The sequence below is a fragment of the Mustela lutreola genome, chromosome X, assembly GCF_030435805.1.
Source record: "Mustela lutreola isolate mMusLut2 chromosome X, mMusLut2.pri, whole genome shotgun sequence".
NCBI lineage: Eukaryota > Metazoa > Chordata > Mammalia > Carnivora > Mustelidae > Mustela > Mustela lutreola.
The window spans coordinates 8,703,315-8,723,929 of record NC_081308.1 but is presented as its reverse complement, the minus strand read 5'-3'; the positions used below and the strand labels follow the sequence as shown (position 1 = coordinate 8,723,929).

At 45.6% G+C, this 20,615-nt stretch overlaps 1 protein-coding gene across 4 annotated transcripts in view; it reads right to left on the bottom strand.

The window, feature by feature from the left end:
* Positions 1-20,615, bottom strand: part of FRMPD4 (FERM and PDZ domain containing 4) — a 550,653-nt gene that overhangs the window by 308,782 nt on the left and 221,256 nt on the right. Inside the window, exon 1 of one of the 4 annotated variants that reach the window (XM_059157258.1) lies at positions 4,937-5,373. The exons of the other annotated variants lie outside the window; for them this stretch is intronic. The gene's annotated coding sequence lies outside the window, so the exon portion shown is untranslated. Of the gene's footprint in view, positions 1-4,936; positions 5,374-20,615 lie in introns of those variants that run through there. 4 annotated transcript variants of the gene reach the window in all.

Genomic DNA, 20,615 nt, shown 5'->3' with positions numbered 1-20,615 from the left:
TTTTTTTTTTTAAAGATGTCATTACTCTCCATTCATTCATCAGTTTAACTGTTATTTATTAAATGGCTGATATATGCCAGGTGCTCTCAACTGGGGGGGGGGGGACACAAACATGCGTCAGGCTGCCACCCACAAGTGGCGTTTAATGACAAACACGCGCACATGGGAATTATCATAAAGGTTCTAGTTTAAATCAGGGCTTCTCAGCTTCAGTGCTATTGACATCTGGGGTCAGCTGACTCTTTGGACTGTCGTGCAGTGCACTGCTGCACGTTCCCTGGTCTTTACCCACTAGATGCCAGCAGCACATCCCTCCGACCACCAGATGGGACAAGAACACTGTCTCCAGACATTTCCAAGTATCTACTGGTAAGAGAGGAGCAAAATTACCCTTATTTGACGAACACTGGTTTATTTCTTCATTTTTATTTTTTTATTTATTTGAGAGAGAGAGAGAGTGTGTTTGAGGGTAGGGAGCAGCAGACGGAGAGGGAGAGAGAGGGAATCTTCAAGTTGATTCTCCACTGAGCAGGGAGCCCAACCAGGGGCCGGATCCCAGGACCTGAGATCACGACCTGAGCCAAAATCAAAAGCTGGATGACTGAGCCACCCAGATGCCCCGACAAACACTGATTTAACTCTATCCTTTTATTTCCAGAGAATTTTCCATCTGTGTGCTATGCTCTAAGTGATTCTGACCATAAAATTCTAAGGATAACAATTCTATCCTATCTTTATTGCTGTAATTTCTGTAATTTTGTAATTATTTATTAAGTGCCGCTGCAAGTGTAAGGGGCTATCCTATTCACGAGAGGCCTTTAAAAAATTAGGATAACATAATTATCTGCCCTCAAAGGTTTACCGTCTTGTTTGGGAGAGTGATCGGAACACAGAACATCTCCGGTAACAGTCAGGTGGAACAAGTGCCAGCTGGGGCTATAAATAAATGAATCAGGAACAAGTCATTTATTCCACAAACATTTCCTATGATGTTAGTGGCTTTGGGCTCTAGGGAGGAAACAGTAAACGAGATAGATCATTGCTACCAGAATGGAGCCTCCATTTCAGTGTTCACAGTAAAGACAGTCATTTCTCCCTCATGTTTCCCAAGGCACTTCTTTTTCCTGGAGCTTTTAAAACTGACATATTAGGATCTTTTATTTATTTATTTATTTATTTTTAAAGATTGTATCTCTTTATTTGACAGAAGGAGAGAGAGCACAAGCAGGGGGAGCAGGAGCAGAGGGAGAGGGAGATGCAGGCTCCCCAGGGAGCAGGAAGCCCAACACGGGGCTCAATCCCAGGACCCTGGGATCATGACCTGAGCCGAAGGCAGATGTTTAATGGACTGAACCACCCAGGTCCTCCCACTGGCGTCCATTATGTTCTGTTCTCAGAAATTCTCTTGCATCACAACAGCCTTCTCACTATGGCAGCAAAGAGCCAGGTTCCCTGTTGGCCTTCAGGATTCTGTCCCTAACTGCCTATACCGGGGTCAGTGTGAATCCTTTGGGTTTCTTCAACCTCCACTGGACCTTGTTCTTCCCCCTTCATTTGGTCTCCCCTCCTGCTGGGAAAGCCTTTTCAGGACTTGTCAGCTCTTCACAGGGTTTCTAGGCTGTTTGTTGTTTCACATTGTTTCTGGCTGCATCCCTCCATTTGGGGGCACCCCTCCCCCTCTCGGATGTGGACCTAGCAAGGGACAGTGCTATGGGGTTCTAGTCCAAGGTTAAGGTGGGCTATTCTATCAAACTGCCCTATTACTAGTTCCTCCGTTTTGCAGAACATTCTCCTAGCCTCCATCTGCCCTAGTCCGCCACTGCATGACGTTATCAGTCGTGCATTTTTCAATCTGCGCATAGGCAGGACAGTTTCTATTTGTAACGGTCTGTAAAGTCCTTGTCTTGTCTTTCACATGTTTGTGAATCTAAATGATAGACCAAGTACCAACTACTGATGTGCTTATTTCTATACTGAAATCATACCAAAAAATTCAGGACAGACATAACTTCTTTATCCGTGATATCATTTTCTTATCTGATAACAGGGACATAGCTGCATCTAGAATAACCACTTAATAGAGTAGGAAAGAAAAAGAATACACTTCATGAGAGCATGCAAACAATTTTTTATCTAATAACTCAATGATTTTAACTCAACTTTGAACAAACTTGGCCTGCCTTAGTGCCGAATAGCTGAAACACCAAAAGAATGTGTTTCCTGACTGTCATTTTTTTGGTTCATGTATCAAGGAAGTCAACTCTCTTCAACTCTAAACATTAGGTAAATGTCCTGTCTATGTCCTGTTGCTTTCTGCATTGGTTGTAAAGACCTCTGGTAGCATCGGTTCGTTTTGCCACCCCACAAGTCTGTCCTTCAGGGCTTCCATTCCGTTTGGCCATCACAGATTTCAGAGAGCTCAGTGGGACCCTACAGCCACAAAATGGAAGCTGTTCCTCTTGAGCTCAGGAACCATGGGTGCACACTGACAGCCAGCTGGTCAGATAACATGATCAAGCTCAGATAACATGACCCACCAAGCTCATGTTGGGTCACCATTTCCAAGCTAGATGTCAGTGTTTTTCTGATTCATCTTTGAAAATTACTCTACCTATTGGTCCATCTATAGTCTGACCTGTAGAGCAGAGATAGCATGAGCTCATTCACTGTGGCATTCTGATCAACAGCGTATGTCCCCAATACACTGAGCTCTTCACAACAGGCTGGTCTGTAAATATATAAGACAATCAAAACTGCTTTGATAAATCACTCCAGGATAGAAACCAAGCACAGACATTCCTGACTTCCAAAGTCATAGAACTCTTCTTGTCTGTTTCAACAAGTCCAGGATGGACCCTCCAATAAATGAACAGTGCAACAAGAGTTGGTGCCAGTGAGATTTTGGACACCTTTCTTCAATGGATCAGATACTTGCTTTTGTGCAAGGAAAACAGTCCACAGAACAAAAACTGCTCGTCTATACTGGCTGAAATATTCTAGAATATAGGCCCAGCAGACTATCCCGATTTCCTGCTTGTACCCAGCTCCACATTCACTAATTAAAGGCATTAAGATAACAAAATTTAAATACCAATTGCAACTGAAGGGAAACTGATAGGCTCTCTCCTACCCTAGGCTCCTACATCAGTGCCCTTTTCTAAACTCAGTAGCCATTACTCAAAACTATTTCTCAGAAATTTAGTAACTTATCTTTTCTAACATCTTTGCTTTTCACATGGACATGCTCCTCTAAAATATTCTATAAACCTCATGTTTATACCTTTACAAACCCAAGAAAAAGGTACTGGAAAAATCTGACACCTTAAATAAGAAATCCAATGAATAAAATAAGAGTGGTAAAGATAGTTTCATAGGCTTCAAAGGAAGAAGCAGCTACCAATGATCAAAATTGGTTTTCCTATGATGTCACCATAGAGTTGATCCCTGTGTTAGCATGGACACATCTAGAAGCTACTATACTGCTTCCAATACCAATTTCCCCCAAAGACTTTGAACCCCTTCTCTTACTCCTTCCCCTTTCCCTGTCCTTGCATCCTCCAGTGAGATGTGCGCTTTCTGGTATGGAAACTAGGAACAACCTACCAGAGCATAAGGAATCCCTGGATAATCACCAGCACTGTTTCTACAGTCACGTACCAACAGATGAATAGTTGAGCAGACCCCATATTTATATGCCAAGAATGCTTTACTTTCCTCCATGCCTTTTAACTAAGCTACTGGCCAATTCTATTTCCCCCAATCTAATCATTTGAACAAAATCTTCTTAGAGGTACATATAATGCACATGCACACATATTTAAAGGACTTCCTATCAATGATATATACATACACACACACACATATGTATAAAAAATGGGCATGCATATACGATAACACAAATTACATTATGTGTTTATAAATATCTGAGTGTTAATTGAAACTGATAGTCACTTCTGTGGGATGGTAAAAAAAAAAAAAACCTCAAAGATCTAAAGGGTAGCAGTCTGATTTTATTATATGTGCTGCTGAAGCGAGCACAGCAGTCTGATTTTAAAATTGCAACATATATGACCAGTCTGTTAAACACGAGAGAATCCCATTGTAAACATACCCACATGACTGCACTTCAGCTCCCTAGAGTCAAATACAATGCATAATTTAATTACAATTTCAACCCTGTATTTTTCATGCAGCTTGTAAAAGAGATCAAAGAGCTGGCCATGAGATTTACTGGGCACAAGCTAAGTTCAAAGTCAAAAAACTTACCGTGAACTTGGTCTGAACATGCACTGCTAAGAGACAGAGCTTACTTCACAGTCTTAAGATACAGCCAACACGTGGAAGAATGATTTACAATAAACAATACTAACTTGCCCTGAGCAGACGGACAGGCTTTGACTTAGAACTTCAGCCGCCCACCCGTACTCTCCCTAAGGGATTACGTTAACCACACACGCCTTTAGGAACAAACCTGAGCGAGAGGTGAGGTTTCCCAGTCTTTCTGTGTCTCTGAAAGCTATTTCTTAACAGGTTTAGGAAAAACAAACAGAGCCACTCAATAGAAATAAAACAACCAAGTGAATCCCAAAGATTTCACCTTAAAGAAAAGAGAACCGAAGAGTGCCCTTCCATTTCCATGGCGACAACTTTACTTCTACCCAGGTTCCCACCGACAATACTCCTGTCTCAAGGACAGAAGTCCCGTATAGTTCTGAGTGCTCGGGGACAAGAATAGTCCAGCAGCATGTGGGAACGTCAGGATCATACTACACCCTAAGTCAACTGCAAGTTGCAATCTCTCCCCTTCTTCTTCTGCTCTGCTGGCAATAAAATCTAGGAACGTATCATTCCAAACGAAATGAAACAAGTCCGCCTTTGCCCATGCATTCCCCCTCAGCCCACATTTCCTACACGGAGCACACATTTCATGCTTTACCTTTTAATTACTGGATTCTGTCAAGGGCTCTTCCTACGATATCCAGCAGGAACGCAAGTTGATGCGTGTAGTTCACCCCCGAGTGGCATTTGACTCCACTCTATGCAATCCCTCTATACAGTATGGATGAACGGGCCAAGTTCAGGTTCACCTCCCTACAGTGTCTTTATTCCTCACAGCACAAGACTAGAGAGCAAGCAAGCCACTGCTGCCGGTGATACTCCGCTCCTGTGAAACCTAATGGAAAAAGCATGTTGCAAAAGGCTTTTTACAGGCTCGCTCTCCTCACTCTCGCTGTGCCAAACTTAAAGCTGGAACACTGATAAAGAAGAACAAAAGACAGGGGGAAAAAAAAAAACAACCCAATACAAACTGCCCCCTCTGGAGGAGCTTTGTCTTCCAGCCAAACATTACCCACGCCAGGCTTGGGCACAACAGATGAAGCCACGTATGAAGCCTTGAACTTTATTACCCAGAAGAGTCCGGCCAAAATCGCCTGGATGCCTGAGCCGAGCAGGCATCAGTCCGCCCAGCGCTGCCTCTTTGCAACGTGCGTGGAGTGTGCAAAAAGAGAGCAAATAAACGCCCAATAAACAACAGAGAACGCAGCCAGCAGCTTGACCTTGCTCCTGCCTTCAGAAACGCCAGACTGCTCTGTTTGCTCGGGACTCTCCTTTTACCTACATTCAATTTGAATGAGCCGGTGCGAACGCACTGCCCCTCCGCTCCTGAGAACAGGATGCATTTATGTGAAACACGAGGAGCATGCCTAATGCCCAGGCATCCTGTGCATTCCCAGGAGATTTTATTACACGGCGAGCTTCCATTTCACGGCTGAACCCCTGCCAACACCCACCGCACTCCTGCAGCCGCCCTTCCTCCAAGCCACACGCGCTCCCGTGCACCTGACACGCGGTGACGTCCTGTGCGAGGAGAAGCACCTTTTTGCAAGCTGCTGCCGTGCGCACCCAGGGGTGCAGGGGGGGATAGAAGTGTTGCCCGGCGTCGCTTTTCTCTTTTAATCAGCAACTTTCGAGACGGGGAGAAAACCAGTAGCTGATGAACTGTGGAGTGTCAGCTTTATTCTGACAAGTAACTGCTCTGTGGGCCGTTATTAGAAACGGATTCATGAACACAGACCACCCTGGCTTTAATCCTTCTGTGATAGATAACATTAAATACAAGCTTAATAAAAACCCACTGTACAAAAAGTGCATGATGTCCTAGAACATAAGAACGCGTGCCTACCAGGCCACGGCCAGCATCCCATCTGATTAAAACGACCTGCTACCAGCAGTGACGGAAAGCCGGTCTGCTTGGTACATTTAATTTTACATGTCCCCCTCACGTATAGCTCATAATTGATTGAGTGGAGAAGACACTATGATCACACTGCTATTTTTCTTCCTCCAAATTGCCCCCACTGTACAGCATGGTTTGAGGAGGAAATGTAGATGGGCTGCCTGTTATGGGGGCCTTTGAGCCCAGGCCTTCAGGACAGTGTGCCTTGACGGGGACTTTCCCGAACCTTCTTTGGGACCTCTGCATTTGGGGAATACACATTTGGATGAAGCAGGGAGGTTTTCCATGACTCTCATTCTAAGGGCTGAGATGACGGACGCTGCCAGACACGCCACGGAGGTGGCAAGCTCCCCATCGGGAGGAAACAGTTTGGATCTGGGGCAATATTTCACAGGGAATGCTGAGTAGATGCCACAGTGATCCAAGAAATTCTCTAATCCGCAGGTCCAGACACTATTTGGTCACTGGACCGAGGGCTTCTGCACGTCTCTGGAATGTCATATTAATCCCACTCACGAGACAATGATGTATAAAGCAGATGTTAATTTGTGAAGTATAATTCACCCAATAAATAATGTATGACAAAAATCAATGTTTTTCTGATGACCAGAATTTTCACATCGACCCATCAAGCTTGAATCAACTCTATGTTTTCTCCTAGATTCAGGTACCTAGGACCTGGGTTAATATGATTATTTAAGATTTCTGTTGCATAGAATGACATTTTTGAAACAGAAAGAAAAAAGAAATCTAGTACAAAACCTAGCATAAGATTTGGTACGGGTACATTACCTTCTATGAGTGTCTCTTTGAAGCTATAGCCTATTTGCCCTCCAGGCATTAATAAAACATTTTTTCAGGTGAGTGAGTGCGTGCGCGCGCGCGCGCACGTGTGTGTGTGCACTGATGTACTGGGAATAAATACCAAGCGATATCAGCCTCACCCTTTAAGTTAATCAGAACTTAAAAGTGTCCTTAAGAGATTTTTTTCAACAAATAGTTAATAAATGCCTAACTTAAAGTAAAATGTAATGGCTCCTTAGAGTTATAGGCCAAAGTATACGGATGCAATTTCTAATCCTGGCACAGATACTCAAAACCATTAGCGTAAGACAGGGAGGCAGGAGTGGTGAGGCAGAGGAGACATAGATGCACAGGTTAGCGTCAAGGACTAAGAAAGGACATTTTTAGGCAAATATCCCAACCCACTTTCTGAAAAGGTACTTATGATAATGATTGCTCACACATAGCCTGGAAAATCAGAGGACGCCTTCCAGTGTGTGGGCGCGTATGGAAACAGCTGTTGGGAAATGATGACTACCTATATCTGTTCAAAAATAGCAGTTCTATCACTTGGTAAAAGACTCTCAGGACTGATCAATTCATTTATCCATTCATTTCTTCACGGCAGCCTTTCCAGACTGCCTCCCATGGCCCAGATTCCAGGCTGCCCATCAGGGGACATGGAAATGAATAATAGATCATTCCTCCAGACCAGATGGGGCTCATGTTCTTAGAATCAAGGATGTCTTTCCTTATTTCCCAAAGGAATACCTCAGCCAAAATCCCACAACATGACATTACAGGACTTGACGAGAGGGACGTCAGACCCATCAGGAATAGCCTGGGGCGTTTTAACCCATGAACCCAATCTTCCCAAACACCTTAGGGGAGAGAATCTGAGGAAACACCAAAGATGAGGGGCCTGTGAAGTACCAGCAGAGACTGCGAACAACCGGCTGACTCCCATGACCTTCACCTTCTGCTCTCTGACTGGGGCTTCCAGACACTGTCGATGGAACTGCAGTACGGTAGTGAAGGTAAGGTGACTCACGGGCTGGCCTTGCACTAGGAAGGTGATCCTAGATGGCCCCAATGGGTCCAGTGGAATGACATAAGCACCGACGGCCAAAGGAGAAGGTGGAAGAGGAAGTTAGAGCCCAGAAGCCTGAAGAAGATTCGGTGTGCCATTGTTGGCTTGAAGACGGAGGAAATACAAGTTGGAGACATGGATACCTCTGTCCTACAGATGCGAGGGATGGACTTCTGCCCACAAACAGGGAGCCTGAAGCAGCCCCCAAGCTCTACAGGCTGCGGGTCACAGTCCTGGCGGATACCTTGAATTTAGCCACGTGAGACCCTCAGCAGAAAATCGAGCCATCCCACGCGGGGCTTCTGACCGGAAAGAGTCGAGCGAATACGTGAGTCCTGATGACGTCACTAAGTTAGTTACAGTCTCTTCCACAGCAGACCTCTGATAAGCCAGCAAGGCGAATGGCCTAGGTGGGTGAACTTCTATGAACCCATCAATCATCTTGGCAGACTTTCTCCTTCCTTTGGCTCCTCCCAGAGGAGAGTAAGCCCTACCACAGCCACAGATGCCACTGGATAGACAAGCCAAACCCAGAAAGACGTGAGGTCAACACAGGAACACCCAAAGGCAGGGCACGTGATTGTAGGCCAGACAGAGCGGAGGAGAAATGGCTGTACAAGTAAGTGCCGGACACGGTGTTGGCTTCAGGGGATTCCGAGGCAAGGAAGGCAAGATCTTTGTCTTCGAGGGTGTTATAATATAGCGAAGGAGTTGAGGCAACTCAGGGAAAGAAAACCAAGAACAGAGATGCCAGGAGCAGAGAATAAAGTCATCTCTTCTATTCAGAGGAAGGGGGTTGGGAGGTGGGGGGCCCTGAGCCACAGACGGTATGAAAACCAAGCTGCCTCTTTTCCACAGATGCCAGACACCAAGAAAAAAGATCGATGACTATCAAAATCTAAACATTTTCTCTCTTTCTCTCTCTCTCACAGACTGTCTCCAACTCTCCATGTGCATGACCCCCTCTCTCTCTCACCTCCTCATCGTCCCAGCCACACTGGATTCTGTATTTAAAATAGCGAGAGTTTGGGGCGCCTGGGTGGCTCAGTGGGTTAAGCCTCTGCCTTTGGCCCAGGTCATGATCTCAGGGTCCTGGGATCGCGCCCCATATCAGGCTCTCTGCTCAGCAGGAAGCCTGCATCCCCCTCTCTCTCTGCCTGCTTCTCTGCCTACTTGTGATATCTCTCTGTCAAATAAATAAATAAAATTGAAAAAATAAAATGAAATAAAATAGCGAGAGTTTGATTTCCATGTGAACTTCGGCTTTCTTATTCCGGACCGAGACGAACACCTCTCTCACCTCTATCTAGTCTGACTGAAGTCCACGATTCTTATCTTTCCAAAGATTGAGAAATGCTCACCTTGATTTTCTGGATGACTAGTCAAAGGACTAATCTACTTTCCTGCGAAATTAGAATAATTTCTCGCCAAAAATTTCTAGAGTTCCCCTTGTGGAACTCCAACAAAACTATAAAGAAACTTGAACTGAATGTAAAGCTATCAGTAAATTCAGGGACAGCAAAATCACAGTTTTTCTGCATTCGGAGCATAAGGAGGTCGATCTGCTTGTCCACGTTCATGCAGATGCTAACACGGGTTGCCCGAACCACCAGCTGACCGGTGTGTCGAGGTTACCGGTGAACACAGAACTCTCTGTTTCTCCTTTGAAGCATTGCCGCCTTTGTGGGCTTCATTTTCTGCTTTAATAAAAGGAAAACGGAGCCACAAAATGGTGCTCAAAGGGAACTCTTGAGTTTCCCAGTGGCCGACTTCATATTTAATTGTATCGTTTTTACAATAAGGAGGAATCTTTTCCTCTCAAGTTCTAAAAATAGCGGGAGACCACACAGTTTCAGCTTTGGATTATCGACAGAACAATTTGTTCCATTGGCTTTTTGACTTTGTTTAGTTGGGAGATATTATTTTATTGTCAGGTTGATGTGGGTTCCTTCTAGCTGTGAGTGGGCTTAACACAAAAGGTGTTCTCAGGGCCAATTTAAACCAGCAGGTAGAAATTATTACACCTCTGAATCAAAATAGAGAGGAAAAGTATACGCCACTTGCTTTGATAAACTCCCACCATTTATTAGATGGGACTGAGGTTTTTAAAATCAAACACTTTGTAGAGTTTAAGCAATCAGTATCTGATTAGTACTCAATGACTGATCTCTCTTAAAGGCTCCATTTTCATTAAAATGCAAAGAAGGCAACAGAATATCTTGAGAATTTACATTTTTAAATACCCAGGTTAAAGTTATATACCTGGTCCCTGCCAAGGCATATGAAACACTCTCTCTGAAAAATGAACTATTTTCTTTCTACTAGGCAATCAGTTACAAACTCCAATACTTCGGCAGAACATACAGAGAAGTGGTTGAGTCAACTTGCCCAGAGAAAACAAACGTATTGCGATTATACACTTAACTTTACAAATCCAGGGCTAACTTGGGCATTTCCAACTTGAGGAATATCCAAACCAAATGGAAGTGTCCTATAACTGTAGAAGCATCTGGTGAGGCAGCAGCAGGAGCTCACTCAGCAGGACTGGTTCCCAAAGCTCTAAAGTGCACCTCTGCTCCATCAGGGACCTCATGGCCACGGGTGGGGGACTTTGAGTCCCTGTTTCTCCTGGAAGCCTTCCCAGATGGTGCCAAGGCCCTGTAGTACTCTAGGACTGATGTCACTATTTATTCAGTCATGGACATTTTCTATCTCTGAGCTCACTTTCCTTCTCTAAGGGCCTCAAACCCTCCTGAAAAGAAGGGCAGCTCTATCAGCGTCGGACAAAAAGGGAAAATGCCCTGGACCTTCCTAGGGGCCTTTTCCAAATTTATTAACAGTGTGTGGGCCCAAGATGCACAACCTAGAGTAAAAGGCAATGGTCTAACCTAGACAGAGTGCTAGGAGAACCCAACACACCCACTTTGCAACTGCAGAAAGTGACAGAAACAGATGGTTTGGATGGACTCAGGATGGAACCAGAAAGCTGAGGCAAGAAACAATGGAGAAAGGGCTAGGAGGTGGTGACATTCTTGCATTAGAGCCAAGCATACAGGGGGCCCGTGAGCCAAGCAGAGCGGTCCCATCACAGGTGATACATTGGAATCATGCAGGAAGCATTAAGAATACTTGTGCCTTGGGGCCGCCTGGGTGGCTCAGTGGGTTAAGCGTCTGCCTTTGGCTCAGGTCATGATCCCAGGGTTCTGGGATAGAGACCCACATCCCTGCTCAGCAGAGAGCCTGCTTCTCCCTCTCCCTCTGTCTGCAGCTACCCTTGCTTGTGTTTTCTCTCTGTGTCAAATAAATAAATAAAATCTTAAAAAAAAAAAAAAGAAGAAGAAGAAGAAGAAGAACACTCATGCCTTTTCCCACCCAAGAGATACTGACATAATTGGTCTAGGCTGGGACCAGGGCATCAGGACTTTTGAAAGACCCTCATGTGGGATTCTCTCTTTCTTTCACTCCCTGCCCCCACTCTCAAATCAATCAATAAAAAATCTTTAAAAGATCCTCAGGTACTACTAACATTCAGACAAGGTTGAGAAGCACCACTGTAAGGCTCACAGGTATTCAGCAATTTTCAAACGTTACCAAAGGTCAGATACCAAGAGGCTGCCCATGATGGAGGTAATCTAAGCAAAGAGACAGGAGATCCGAATAAAATCAAGAAACTGAGGGAACTCAGGCTTCTCGTGAAGCCTCGTGTCTCGTGAAGAGACACGGAGTGGCTGAGCCTTCTGCACAGAGAAGCAGAGCTGTTTCTGGAAGTATTTCAAGCACTTATCCCAGGCAACCACTCTGCCCGTTATTCTGATTTGGGATTGGATGATGGGATACAGAAGGCCCGCCTACGCACGGTACTTACTGCTGAACTGAGAAGGCTTTAGCATATCTCCCAAATAATGCATGGATAATACTCTTTGGTATAAATATTTCCCAAATATTGCATGGGCCATACTGTACTAAAAAGAATTATTTGTTGTTTATCTGAAATTCAATTTCACTGAGCAGCCTGTAATTTTATTCACTATGTCAGGACCCAGGAAGCCTATTTACTCTTTGCTGCCATCACAAGAATATATACTGATCTCACGTGCCAGCCACTGTGCTAAGCTCTGGGCTTACGCTTCCTCTTCCCAGAAACCACACGTGAGAACTGAGCTCAGAAGTTCTCTTTGCCCGAAGGCGGGAGAGTTCTTCCCCCTCCGCACCCCTCCCGCAGAGCAAGTGGAGGTAAATTGTGGGGTGTGCACCAAGGCGTGTAGACCCACTCAGGCACCTCCTTGCACCTTGCGGCAAATAATGGAGCCTTTCTTAGCCCCAGTTCCCTGCTAAACAGGGGCTTTCTTGTGGATTCTATGGAGAATCAAGAACTCTGCCAAGTGGGAATCCCGGTCTTCGGCATATAAATGCTTGTAATCATCGTGATCATGGCTTCCTAACAAGGTGATGTCTTTGACATACCAATTTTAAAAATGGAACCAAAAGAAACTCTTAATAGAGGAATTTTAGGCTTGATTCTTTAAGCAACAAGTAAGTTAATTTAGAAAATATCGTTCAATTAGGGACACATTTCTCGTCAACTTCCCATGTTTCCACCCAGACCCTTCTTGTCATTACACGGGCCTCTCGAATGTGTCACCCTGTCCACTGCAAGCACTGGATGTAACCATCACTGTATGATCTGGATGTGACAGGGGACATGAAGCAATGGGATATGGGGAACTAATTCTGCGTTATACATATTCGCAATCCACATGTTACTGAGATGACATAACAAAGAACCAACGATCCAAAGAAAACACTGCTATAGGTATAAAAGTACGAAAATTCAAATCAAAGGAAAGGAGATCGTTTTACAAAAAAACCTAAACTGAAGACCACTACGGCAATCTAGTGTAACAGGGCCCTGAAGCCGAGGTCAAAAGGGACATGTAATATATCACTGAGTTACCTGTCTCATGACCACCAACACACTTTCCTAAGAAAGAGAACTTCCTCCTGGCAATAATCTCATATGCCCTCTGGCTCCCAGACCACACAGTAGCCTGGCTCTATTTTTGTATTTCCCTAAACATACAGCAGCATTCTGGGTTCCAAACTTTTTTTTTTTTTTTTAAGATTTTATTGGGGCACCTGGGTGGCTCAGTGGGTTAAAGCTTCTGCTTTTGGCTCAGGTCATGATCCCAGGGTCCTGGGATAGGGTCCTGGGATCCAGCCCTGCATCGGGCTCTGCTCGGGGGGAGCCTGCTTCCCCCTCTCTCTCTCTGCCTGCCTCTCTGCCTACTTGTGATCTCAGTCTGTCAAATAAATAAGTAAATAATCTTTTTTTTTAAAAATATTTTATGTATTTATTTGATAGAGAGACACACAGCGAGAGAGGAGTGGGGAGGGAGAAGCAGGCTTCCCGCCAAGCAGGGAGCTGGATGCAGGACTGGATCCCAGGACCCTATCCCAGGACCCTGGGATCATGAGCTGAGCCAAAGGCAGACGCTTAACAACTGAGCCACCCAGGCACCCCAGTTCCAAATATTCTTAAGGATATGATATTCCCAAACATAAAGCAATCAAGAAACATATTACAAATATGTTTCTGGAAAAACTTTGGGTTCGTGCAATTGCAGAAATGCCCGGCTCACAGGCTGAACAAACTGGACAATTTCTGATTACAGCCCAAGGTTCGCAGGAAACTTCCCTTATTCTCGCCAAATCCCTTTGTCTTTAAGACACTTGTAAGATCTTGCAGGAATCTTCCAGAACCCTTACCTGCTCCCAAGACATTTTCTAGGAACGGCGGGGGGCGGGGGAGGAAGGGCAGTACACTGGGATGCCACAGAGACCTGCCACCTGGGACTCCCCTGGGCACTCCCAGCAAAGCCTCTGCAGCACATTCGCCTGCTCCCAGCAGGGGCTCCTGCCTCCACAGGGTCAAACTCAAGGGCAGAGAGGCCCTGAGCTCTGGAACTACTGATGGGAGCTTCCAGGGTTGAAATTGCTAGAAAAACTCCCAACCCATTCGGCTTTTTTGTCGCTTTTCTTCATCGACTTCTCCAGTTTAAAATCTATGAATAAAGGCACCGATGTGAAGCAAATTCCCTGTGGACACGTGAATTATGTTACTGTGGAACAGTATAGATTTTTTTTTTTCCTTTTAAACAGGAACATTATAGGGAGAGAAAGAGCATTTGCTCAATACTAGGAAACTCTTTGACAAGCAAAAGTTCAGGCCAACCCAAAATAGACCCATTAAGTCTTACACAGGAGGCAAAAATTATATATTATATAATATGCAGGAGGAGAATCAATACCCTGAATTGATGATTTAGATGGTGACAATGACTGAGACTAAACTCTTTAGCATAGTAACGAGGCCTGTTGGAATGTGCCCCCAACCCTCCTCACTGATCAGCACTCAGGCTCCATGAAATAATTTCCTTGAAAACAACAGGCATTTTATGGGTAGGCTTTCCGCTTCCTATTTCTCTCCAACTATTGAACTGCGAGGTATTTCTCTTCCAATGCCACCTCCTCCTCGCAGCCACCCCAGAATGCCGCAGACTAGATACTTGGCCAGCCTGGCATTTTACAGGGACACTCGTCATGTAACATAATTACACATTTGAATCCACTTCCCACCCTCCCTTGCACAAGCGCCACTGTGATTTCCTCATTTTTGTGTTGAGACAGTACCAAACCCCAGCAGACGTGCTGAATTTGAAATCAACTCACACAAAAAGGAGGCCCAAAATAATGACGTGATATCACTCGTGCTCCAAAATACTGTTTTGTAAGAATGGCGTAGAGACAGACCAGTGTGATTCCAAATACACGCATGATTTCATGAATTTAAAAAAGGTCAAAATGAAAAGAACTTTGAGTTTAATTTTCAAATGCCCTTACATAGACCAGAGTGTGCCCTCAAAATGCCAAAAGTACAGAATGCACTCTCTACGCTACCACGAAGTCCAGTTTTCTAGGGCTAGTTTCTAAAGAAGGGCGTGTGGAGGGCCGGAGGGAAAGAGAGAAAGAGCCACGGAAGAGGCAGACGACATTTAACGTCAGTCGGAATCTATCCTACACTTTGTGTAACCTGGGTGTTCACTTATAGCTTCTCCTACACATCATCTTGTTTTTAGAGAACAGTTTGTGTTTATATGTTTCTAATCGGCTGACGAGCAAAATCAACAACAAATACCAGAAAACGTAAAACATGTTCCCTCACTGGCTAGTACTCCGCAAACCGCTCTTGGGTACTATTTTTCTTTTCTTAGGTTGCAACTGGCCTTCCTGTTCTTGAAAACAACATGGCATGTAGAGCTCATGCTAGCTGATTTTGCCTTCACAGGCACATTGCATTCAGCCTCTTTTTTTTTTTTTCTTTTTTCCTTCCCTCATAACATTAGCTCTTGTACACAGACTCATATCCAGCTCCCCATAAAGGTAAAGCCTTAAGCACTGGGCTGCAAGGTCTCCGTTCTATATTGTACACTTCTTTTTTTTTTTTTTTTAAGATTTTATTTATTTGAGAGAGAGAGCATGAAAGAGGCGAGGGGCAGAGGGAGAAGCCGGCTCTCTGATGAACAGGGAGCCTGTTGTGGGACTTGATCCTGGGACTCCAGGATCATGACCTGAGCCGAAGGCAGTTGCTTAATCAACTGAGCCACCCAGGTGCCCTGTATACTGCACTTCTGTGAGCGCCTACCTCCAGGCTTGTTGGGGGGAGGGAAACTGAGGCATGGAGATGTAGCCACTGTCTCTACCCCAGGGGCCTGGCACCTAACCACCATTATAACCAACCCCTCAGCCAAGCTCTGGCCTGTGCCAGGAGGAGAAAGTGTCTGGCCTGGATCGGCAGTTCAAGGTCAATACCCTGATGATGGCATCAGTGTGGCAGCTCAAGTCAAGTAGGAGGCCGAGTGGGGGAGGGGCAGTGGGCGCAAGTGAAGGTCTGAGGGTGTCAGTGAGAAGAGGAAGCAGGTGTCAGGGGACAAGAATGTCCTAAGAGGAATATTTGGCTTTGATTTGTATTATTATTATTCTTTATTTAGTCAGAGAAAGAGAGAGAGATCAAGATGGGGATGGTGTCTCTGCCACTGGAGTTGGGTTTTCCTAATGTAATCCGGTCCAGTTTCCCCCCTTACACAATCCTACCCAGTGCCAGTGGCCTTCAGTATACAGTTCGAGTCCGCGATTATACTGCATGAGATTCTTCACCGTGCGGCCTCCGCTTTAGGTCAAGAGCCTGGGTCCCGCCTACCTTCACTACCTTCTATGACCCTTACAAGGCTGGACATAACCTTTGCCTTGATAGAAGCCTCCTCACCCCCCCTCTTAACCTGGCCAACCCCTCTGGAGCCTTGCAGGCCCAGTGCAATAGTTCTCAGGGCCCATGCTTTCCTGAAATGCAGGGCCAAGTTAGTAGCACCCCGCGCTGATTCTCTATAATTCCCTCGCGCAAGAGTAAGAAAGACCATTACTTATGTATTTGCGACTCTGAGCTTTGGAGGGCGGGAGAGCGGTTATTTATCTGTCTATCTCCAGTAACGGGCAGAGCCTGCTGCATGGGCCTATTGAATGAATGAGCGAGTGCGCAAATGAAAAACAGGAATGACTTAGGGAGGAGGAAATGTAGCAGAAAATAAGAAAATGAAGCAGAAAATAATGCAGCAGAAAATAAGACAGGGCAGAGGCAAGACGAAAGTGGTGGAAAGCTTCATAAAAAGACCCTAAAACACCAAGCTCTCTCCTTCCCACGTCCTCAGCTCGCATGGCTGCCAGCCCCTTCCCTGAGCTGGCACAGGCAGACACCCCCCAACCCCCATCTGGGATCGACTCATGGAATGGGGGGTCAAGCCCGGTGAACTAGTAAGGATGCAGGAGGGGGAGGACATAGATGGGCCCAGAACTTGTGTTAGTACACAACGTGGCCTCTCCCCAAAGAGACAGGCCCCCACGGAGGATGGCAGGAAAGCCCAGAACCCGGGAAAGAGCCTAGGAATGGAAGAAAAGCAGGAGCAAAACGAAAGCCGTGCAGGCTGAAAACAAACTCACGATTTCACGGCCACCACTACCGTGGAGCCAGGAACCAAAGCCAAAATAGATAGGACTAGATCTCGGGCTTCATGGCAAAACCATTGCCCCAAACACCTCATCAACCCCTCCTGTGTGCCCCACCGCCACACACATTTCAGAGCTGCAAGACCCAAGGCCCAGAGGCACGTCTTGCCCAAGGCCCTGCTGAACAAAGCTGTAGGGCTCAGACTGGATCCTAGGCCTTCAGACTCAAAAGTCGGGCTTCTTTTACCCCATAAATTCTCCCACAAAAGTCTCCACATTCAGAAGCCGCAGAGAAGGCAAAGAACCTTCCTTCACCCCATGCAGGTGTTCCAAGTTGGCCTCCATCGGCTGGCTTCCGCTGGCTATCTACCCTCCCCAGCTGCATCTAGAGGAAGCAAGCCCACGATCTGTTGTCACATGGACTGTTTGCCATGATGCAGACTCGAAGTAAATGTCCCATCTTAGGAGAACACCTGCTGGATGTGAAGGGCCTCTAGACCAGGGCTAGCGAGCTGAAAGCCTGCCCCAAGTACCGCTCCCTTGCTTGGTGTGGCAGAGAGAAGGGGAGGGAGGAAGAACCAGCCAATCCATGAGGATCTATACTCAGATAGTCTGTAAGCCATGGAAGTACTGGGAACCTGCCCACGCCAGGCTGTTGCCTTGTAATGGAGGCATGGAGGGTTCAAACTGGGTTCCCACTTTTGGACGAGAACTTTTGATAACATTGCAAGTGTATGTGTAATAGCCATGTTTCTAGGTTCTGGAAAATTGATGCCTTACCATCTCCCCTACATGCATAAGCCAGACACTCCTTGACCGGACAAACAGCGCTAGCCAGGACTGACCTTGTCTCAGCCCTCTTCCTCCCTCATGGTCTGTAATTCCTCGAAGGGCTCCCTTGGCAGGCGGCATGTTTCTCCATTGCAAACCAACCCAAACAGGGCCCGCACCCTTAACCACCCCTTTTATTTGACTCTCCCACACGAGGCCATTATTCTCTTCCCATAACCACTCCCAGGGTGACAAAAGAGAAAACTAGGGACAACCTCTATGTTCCAAAACAGACTACAAGTAACCAAATTTGCCAGTCCTAAGCTCACTGGCTGGCCTCGGCCACTCCTTCCTAGGAAGACCATAATAGAGGCTCTGGCCACAGTTCGCCTCTTCTTTCTACCTCGTGACTCTCCCCGTTGCCCCTCAAAAGGCAGGGCGGGGCCCTTTCTACTTATAAACACGGAGTCATAAAGTATCTGTTCAAAGTCAATCATCTCCTGATCAATTAGCCTTAATATACCTCAAATTTTCTACTGCTCCGACTACATTTTAGCAAGGGGGGGAGGGAGTACGTGTGGTGGACCATCTGATTCCCCAGTTATCTTGAGGGAAAATGAAGGTTTCATTTTTCGCTTGATATGAGAATCCAAGTTTCCAACACCAAGTACATGCCAAATATGAACAAATGAAACTTCTAAGATACAATGAACCAGTGACAGATATCTGAATGGAACTTAGGAGTCAGCTGACCTCATTCCAAAGTGCTCTCTATCACCTGATATGCTCTCAGCATCTACGCGTGTGGAGCTAAGGCCAAGGGCATCACCTTCCTCTCCACTTGTGAGACATCACTTTCTAGGCTGTCATGCTGACAACTTGTCACTTCCCTCCCTGAAGAGGCTGTCAAGTTCTGCTTTAGAAAACACACCACAACAATGGAACGAACCACCTCACAGTGACTCAAACTTCGGCCGTCGGGGTGGTTTCATGGGCCAGATGATGGCAATGACAGATAACCACAGTCACAGCTGGGGTGGGTTCTGGATGGTGCAGTGCAGCCTTGTGGGGGTGTGAGCCCCTCAGGTACCCGACTAGGACTTCCACAGTCTGACATGTGGTTCTTGCTAATTCCTATGTCCTTGGAGCCCTGGATATCCCCGGACTCAAAGAGAATTGCAAATATTAACTAGTACTTGCACAGTACCTGTACCACTATATCATTCCAACAAGGCAAGTATTTTGACAGAATCAGATATTCTGGGGCACCTGGGTGGCTCAGTCGATTGATCACATGCCTTCAACTCAGGTCATGATCTCAGGGTCCTGGGATCGAGCCCAACATGGGGCTCTCTGCTCGGCGGGGAGACTGTTTCTCCCTCTCACTCTCCCTCTGTGCTCTCTCTGGGTCAAATAAATAAATAAAATCTTTTATAAAAAATAAGATATTCTACTAAAAGAAATGTAGTTTAGAATTATAAGAGACTGTAAGTTAGGATGAAGAAGGTCACCAGATGATACACTTTCCTAGGAATATTTTCAGAGACCTGGAGAAGATTAAGATTGACTACATGAACAGGACAAAAATAAATGGACAGATTTCTACTCAATACTAATTTAATCGACTCTCCTTTGCTCTGTCCAGTGGGTTGAAATGTGACCCTCCCAAGAAATATAAAAGTCCCAATTCCTAGTAACCATGATGGGGAGCTTACTCGAAAGAGGGGTTTTTGAAATAATTATACTTAACCTCAAGATGGGAAAATCCTGGATTAACAGAGCGGGCCCTAAATTCTGTGACAAGTGTCCTGAAAAAGAAGAGGAGGCAGAAACAGGAAAAACACACAGGAGAAGGGCATGTAGAAGACGGAGGCAGAAACTGGAGTTGCGTTTACATAAGGGCAATGATACCTGGAGCCCTCATGATAAGGAAGAAGGGCAGGTTTTGCACCTAGAACCTTCACAGGGAGACTACACCTGCCAACGTCTTAATTCTGGACTTAAGCCCTCCAGAATTGCGAGGGAATACTCTGCTCTTATTTTAACCTAACCAGCCATCACAGTACACTCATGCTTTATCACATGTATATCCAATGTCCCCGAGGCCCAAATAACAATCCAAAAATGTGTCACTGGATAAAAATAATTGAAAATCACTGTGTTCAAAGATTGCATCTAGCTCTTTCCCCTACAAACAGGAAAAGCTAAAGGTTCAGATCTTCTGAGACACCAAAGAGAAAGGCAGGGACCAGTGTTCCCAGGAAAGCTTCGTGTTTCATCTGCACGCTCTACTGCATGAAGGAAGGCCTGTCCCTGTGATTTCTAAACTATCACACAGAGGCGATGTCAAGATAGGCCTGGAATCCTTCCAGAGCCATCGAGCCCATCATTCTCCATGACAATTTTATGCTATCGCTTATAGATCATACAGGGAAGGTGTCCTTAATATCCCCACTGAACGTTCACTGCTCTGGCTGTTTGTTAAAAGCCATCTCTTAAGCAATACATAAATATTCTTTACAATTACCTCACATGTGAGAGTCAGAAAAATGCAATGCCAGGATCGCAGTCTCAAAGAGTTCAAGAAAAAGCTGATTTCCATTATTTGGTAAGATAAGGCCATTAAACTCAACCATTCCATCGCATTAGTTTTTTTTTTTTCTTTTTTCAGAGAAA